Raw genomic sequence first — 6739 nt, 5'->3', positions numbered from 1 at the left:
TGAGACTCCTTCCTTCTCTCCCACAATCTTGACATGGTATCAGAGCCTTGTTCGTGGTAAGGAGCTCAAGAAAGCAAGCCAAGCTCGCGGTGTTCTGGTAAGAGGAGCAGTGTTGCTTTCATTTTCTGTTTTGGGAGCAGATCTCTGCAGGTAGCACAGCCGGAAATTGCAAGAGTGCATTGTCTCAGGTTGAGACGCCCTTCGCGGTGAAGCAAGAGGGCAGTATATGCTGCGGGATAGTGCTTTAGCCCTAGATGACACTGTTTTTTTTATTTGAGGCCATTTCGGGGCCTGTTTTGGAGGCGAAAGTTTTCTGCACGCACTCAGGAAAAGGCCCAGTTTTATGCTGTGTGACCACTGTTCTACAGGTCGGTGAAAAGTTACTGTAGAAATTGCATCGTATGCTTGTGTGCAGAGACATTGGGAGTTACAGAATCATCCTTGTTGCCTGTTGATGCAAAATCGTCACTAGGAAGTGACTGTGTGGTCAAATACCACTTTCGTCAGTTTTGCAGATTAGCCCTTGTGAGGCTGAAGCTGTGTTCTTTGCAGTGACAGAACTTTTTGCAGTGTTTTGTAATGGCATTTGATTCTCTCTCACAGATTGTCACTGAAAAGCTTGACAAGAACAACTTCCAAGGATGGAAGTTTAGAATGACGAATTTCCTTATGGGAAAAGGATATTGGAAATTTGTTGCAGGAAATGAAGAAGAACCAGTTCTTCCTGATGTTCCCAATCAACAGCAAATGCAGGCATTTAAAGCATGGCATGAGAGAGCCAGGAAAGTTATGTACTGGCTGTCTATCAGTATTTCAGACTCTATGATTGTGCATATTCAGGATGCAAGTACGCCAAAGGAGGCATGGGATACTTTGTCAAAAATGTATAGCACAAATACGCAAGCCAGGAAAATGCAGCTCAAGCAAGAGTTGCATAATCTGCAAAGAGAAAATATGAGCATCAATGACTACCACATGAAGGTGAAGAAGATTGCAGATGCACTTGCTTCCATTGGGTCGCCAGTGGAAGATGATGATTTAGTTTCTGTGACCTTGAATGGTCTAGGAAAGGATTATGCACAGTTTCGGACATCCATTTCAGTTCGTGAAAGATTTCCTGATTTTGAGGAGTTAATTGCTCTTCTAATTTCTGAGGAGCAGAGAAATGGTGGTGCATCTTCTTCAGGAGGAACTTCAAAAGAAGCTGTCTTCTACTCAAATGCTGGAAGAGGTAGAGGCAGAGGTAGAGGAGGCCGATTTGGAGGCCGTGGTAGAAATCAGAATATGCAGCAAACTCAAGAAAACCAGTCCTATGGAGGAGGACGTGGTAACTCTAGAGGAAGGGGGAGCCAAAGAGGTCGTGGTGGATGGCAAAGAGGCCAAAATGCAAACAGCAATGTTGAATGCTACTACTGTGGTAAAATGGGTCATATGGCTAAAGACTATAAAAAGCAGAATGACATCATGAATGGGAAATTGCAACAAGGGAATTATGCATCTTCTAGTAGACAGGGTGATGAAATGAGCATTTATTTATGGTGCAGCACATGAACAATTATGTGACAAGTGCAGAAGAAAGCAACGATGTGTGGTATGTTGACTCAGGTGCATCAAACCACATGACAGGTCATGCAGAATGGATTGAGGATGCAAGGAAAATGGAAAAACCAGGATTTGTGGAGACTGGTGATGATACTGCACATCCTATTGTGCAGATTGGAAAAATTCCTTTGTCTATGCAGGATGGGAAAAAGAAATACCTGTCCGATGTATTTCATGTCCCGAATATCACCAAGAATCTGGTTTCTGTTGGTCAAATGGTTGAGCAGGGCTTTCAGGTCAGATTTAATCCTCATGGATGCTTTTTTGAGGATATGAAAAATAAAGGTCGCTTGATAGCAAAAGGAAAGAAGAAGGGCAGAATGTTTACATTGGATGCAGACATGTCTAAATTGAGTGCATCAATGTTTGCACATGGGACCGATGTAGTTGCAGATATTGATATCTGGCATAAACGCATTGGTCATGTTAATGTACAACGACTTAAATCAATGCAGGCCCAAAATATTGTTGCAGGATTGCCTAAATTCAAGGTTGCAGAAATGCATAAGGTATGTGAAGCCTGTCAGTTTGGAAAACAGGCAAGGAAACCATTTCCTAAACATGTTCAAGAGAGTAAGAAGCCATTGGAATTAATCCACTCAGATGTGTGGACTACTAAAGCTGCATCTCTTAGAGGCTGTCATTATTTTGTCAGTGTTATTAATGACTATAGTAGAAAAGTTTGGGTGTATTTTATGAAAAAGAAAAGTGAAGTTTTTGGGCATTTCAAAACTCTTAAAGCTATGGTTGAAAAAGAAACAGGCTTGCAAATAAAATGCCTAAGGTCAGATGGAGGGGGAGAGTACCTCTCAAATGACTTTGCAAGGTTCCTGCAGGAGCATGGCATAAAGCAGTAATATTCATGCAGTCATACCCCACAACAAAATGGAGTTGCAGAAAGGAAAAACAGGCATATTGGAGAGGTATCTCATGCCATGCTCAATGAAAAAGCCCTGCCAGATTTTTATTGGGCTGAAGCAGTTGCTACAGCAATCTATATAATGAACAGGACTCCCATTGCAGCAATACATGGGATGACTCTAGAGGAGAGGTATACTGGTAGGAAACCAGATATTTCTCATTTGAAAATTTTTGGTTGCATTGCCTATGTACATGTGCCAGATGAGTTGAGATCCAAGTTGGATCCAAAAGCTGAGAAGTGCATCTTTATTGGTTACTCTCTGCAGCAAAAAGGGTATAGATGCTATAACCCTTCTACTCGTAAGTTTACAGTGAGCAGAGATGTTGTTTTTGATGAGATGAGTAGCTGGTATAAGCCAGTAAATGTGATAGATGATGTAGATGCACAAAATGGTAATGCTGCACAGAATTCACAGTAGCAGTCACAAAATATTAGTGGACCTAGAGCGTCCTCTAGCAGTGGTTCACATTCTTCGCCATGGACAGGCAGATTGAGATCAGGAGAATCTTCTCAAAGCAATGCAAATAGTGGTATGCAGGTATCACGAAAAGGAAAAGAGAAGGTTGATCAGCCCATGTTTGATGTGAATGCAGGTCACTCTTATGTGGATGGTGAATCCAGTGGCTCAGAACAGAGCATTGATGATGAGTTGGATATTCCTTCTATTGTTACACCTGGAGTAAGGAAGACCAGGGATGTTTTGAGAGCACCTGGGAGTGAACCTATTTTGCGCAGGTCTACGAGAGCTAGGTATCCTGTGGATAGGCTGAAATATGATGGATTTACAGCCATTCACTATGCATATATGGTCAAAGTGATACAGGAACCAGAACCCACTTCTTTTGAGCAAGCCATGGGAAAAGAAAAATGGGAGAAAGCCATGGATGAAGAAATGGATGCCTTGGAAGCAAATGCTACATGGGAATTGGTACCTTTGCCTAAAGGTAAGAATGCAATTGGCTGTAAGTGGGTTTATAAGGTGAAGCACAATGCAGATGGTTCTGTGAACAGATACAAGGCAAGATTAGTAGTCAAGGGGTATGCACAAACATATGGCATTGACTATGAAGAAACATTCAGTCCGGTTGCAAGGATGGCAACCGTAAGAGCAGTCATTGCTATGGCTGCATCAAAGGGATGGTCTTTACATCAGATGGATGTAAAGAATGCCTTCTTGCATGGTGATTTGCAAGAAGAGGTCTATATGGAGCAGCCACCAGGTTATGTGCATGCTGTTCATCCTGAGTTTGTTTGCAGGTTGAAGAAAGTCTTGTATGGCTTGAAGCAAGCACCTAGAGCATGGTTTGACAAGATAGGACAGTATCTTGTCACTATTGGCTTTCAGATTTCCAAGGCAGATTTCTCACTTTATGTGAGAAAAACAGAGAAAGGTATTATGCTACTTGTCATTTATGTTGATGATTTGATTATGACAGGTGACAGTGATGAAGATATCCTTCATGTGAAAATGCTATTGAAGCAGAAGTTTGAGATGAAGGATTTGGGAGAGCTGCGTTATTTCTTGGGCATTGAGGTGATTAGATCACCAAGTGGGATACAGCTCTTGCAGAGGCAGTATGGATTGGACATGCTGTCCAAATATGGGATGACAGGCTGTAAGCCTATTTCAATTCCTTTGGAGCAGAATGTGAAGCTGAACGCAGATGCAGTTGAGCTTCTGAAAGACCCTACTATGTACAGACGCATAGTAGGAAGCTTGATTTATATGACTATTACCAGGCCAGATTTGAGCTATGCTGTTGGATTGGTAAGTCAGTTTATGCAAGCTCCAAGGAAACGGCATTTGGATGCGGCTAGACGCATACTCAGGTATGTGAAGTCCACATTGCATTATGGACTATTTTATGAGACTGGGGTTCAGATACAGTTGCATGGATACACTGATGCTGATTGGGCTGGTAGCATTGGGGAGTGCTGCAGTCACTTGGAGCAGCAAGAAACAGCCTACAGTTGCCTTATCCAGCACAGAGGCTGAGTACAGGGGTGCAACAATGGCTGCATGTGAGGTAGCTTGGTTGCATAAGCTACTTTATGATATGCATCAGCCTACAGATGGGCCAGTTGTCATTTATTGTGACAACATGAGCAGTATACACTTGGCAAATAACCCAGTCTATCATGCTAGAACAAAGCACATTGAGGTGCATTATCACTATGTGCGGGAGAGGGTTTTACTAGGCCTTATTGATCTAGTTTATGTCAGCACAGAGGATCAGGTAGCTGACATATTTACGAAGGCATTGGGCGCAGAGAAGCTGCGCAAGGTCAGAGACCTGCTTGGTGTGCAGGAATTGGGATTGAGCTCGAGGAAGAGTGTTGAGATATCGAGCTCCACTCGTGATATGCCAGGGTGACCGTTGTGCATTTATGTCACTGACTTGTCAGTTGTAGATGCGGTTGGTACACCGCCCATGAATAATAGCTAGATGACAGCTATCCTTATCTACTCTAGTTCATGGCTCAGTTAGTATGCCACCTTAGTTAGTCGTCTTTGGTTTGAGACCCATATATAGGGTTTCCCTGCTCATCCTCGGGGCAAGGGATATACTTTGTTAGTGGCCTGTAGGAATTGCTGACTTGTGAGTCCCCTTTCAAGATAGCAGAGATGGCATCTAGGTTGACCAGTGTGGTCTTCTAGGTGTCCATCTCGACTCTTACAGCTTTCGATCTATTGCCTAAGAATATTAGACCGTTGCCCTAGTCTTCTATCACTCGTGCAATTTGCATCTAGGGTCAGCCTAATAGGATATCATTGTCCACCCCATTTATATCTATGAAGCTCACTGAGAACTGGACTCTTGCTATCTTCAAGGGCCAGTATTTTAGTACTCTAAATGGTCTAACCTTCATTCCATTAGCTAGCATGACATTAAACCTAGCGGGCTCCACAAGTGTGTTATCCCAAGCCTATAGGATTGTATAGCTGAGCACACTGACTCCCACTCCTATATCTACAATTCCTTTCCTTGTAGCATCTCCTAATGCACTAACCTGTAAGACTGCATGCATCTTTGTGCCTTCACAAAAAGCATTTATGTGCAAAGACTTAAGCCCTGAGTTGAGGGTCAAGCTAGGTATGTGCATTACTATGTCGTGGTCAAGCAAGCCAATTGCTCCAAGCTCATCAGGTTCTTCTACCCACCACTGCTTCAACACTTGCCATACTGTTGGGTTATTCCTAAGCAAGTCTCCTAGAGGTAGAGTCACAAGGGCTGATATCAATGTCATGAGCAAGTTGTCAATGGATTACTTTTCATTAGTCTCTACACTCTTTTCCTAATGATCTCGGTCGTCGGGATCTGCCTGCCTCTAGTATCTAGGCTTTGTCTATGCGGTGCTATGGGGTACAGATGCATCTCTCGATCTTAATTGCGTAGGCAAGACTAGTGTGCTCACAGTAAAGAGCTCATTGATCTTGCCTTCTATTGTAGGTTCGGCATCTTTTAGGTACTCTTGTGCTTCTCTGACCCACTCATTGACCTTATCCACTACCTCTAATTGGTGCCCCGGGTCGGGGTTCTTTTCAATCTTGGCACTCCCTTTTTCTGCCATCTTAGGAGTAGATGTTTCTACTTTTGCATTCGTGACTTGCTTCCCCTTGGGTAATGTAGTGGCACTATCTTTTAAGTGTTACCTTTGTCTTAGCTCTCTTTCTCCTTCTCCTATGGCTCTTTTTCCCTATTGAAGCCGCATCAAAGTTGCTCAGTTCGAGTAATGAGATAGCGGCTTGCTTCGTTTGTGCTCGGGTCATGATATTTACTGGAATCGGGGTGGCCTCACCATCGAGTGTCTTAACTCCGAATAGCTCCAAGTGTATAGATGGCACGATTATTGAACTAGTAGAAGATTTTCGCCTAGGGCACTCAGTGTAGAAGTATGTGATCCCACACTCTGGACATCTCAAGTCAGCTTCGAGGTAGCGAGATGAGATATACCTTGGCTGGCCACACGTCGAGCATGCAATGGGTTCCTTGTTATATCCTCCTACACTCATACGTAATTCCATCATCGGCAGCACTGAAATCCATCAAGATGGGGTTACCCTCTTCGACGTAAGGGCTTACATATGCTTTATCCTCATTTGGCTCCTCTACATAATGTATCAAAGTGTCGCGGTGGATGGGTCATGATGGGTCCATGTGGTGTAGGTATCATGGTAGGGTTGATGTCCATCCTAGGGACGGCTAGCTTTGA

Source organism: Lygodium microphyllum, chromosome 16, assembly GCF_053477565.2.
Source record: "Lygodium microphyllum isolate KBCC chromosome 16, Lygodium_microphyllum_v1.1.10, whole genome shotgun sequence".
Taxonomy (NCBI): domain Eukaryota; kingdom Viridiplantae; phylum Streptophyta; class Polypodiopsida; order Schizaeales; family Lygodiaceae; genus Lygodium; species Lygodium microphyllum.
Note: the sequence above shows the minus strand (reverse complement) of the source record.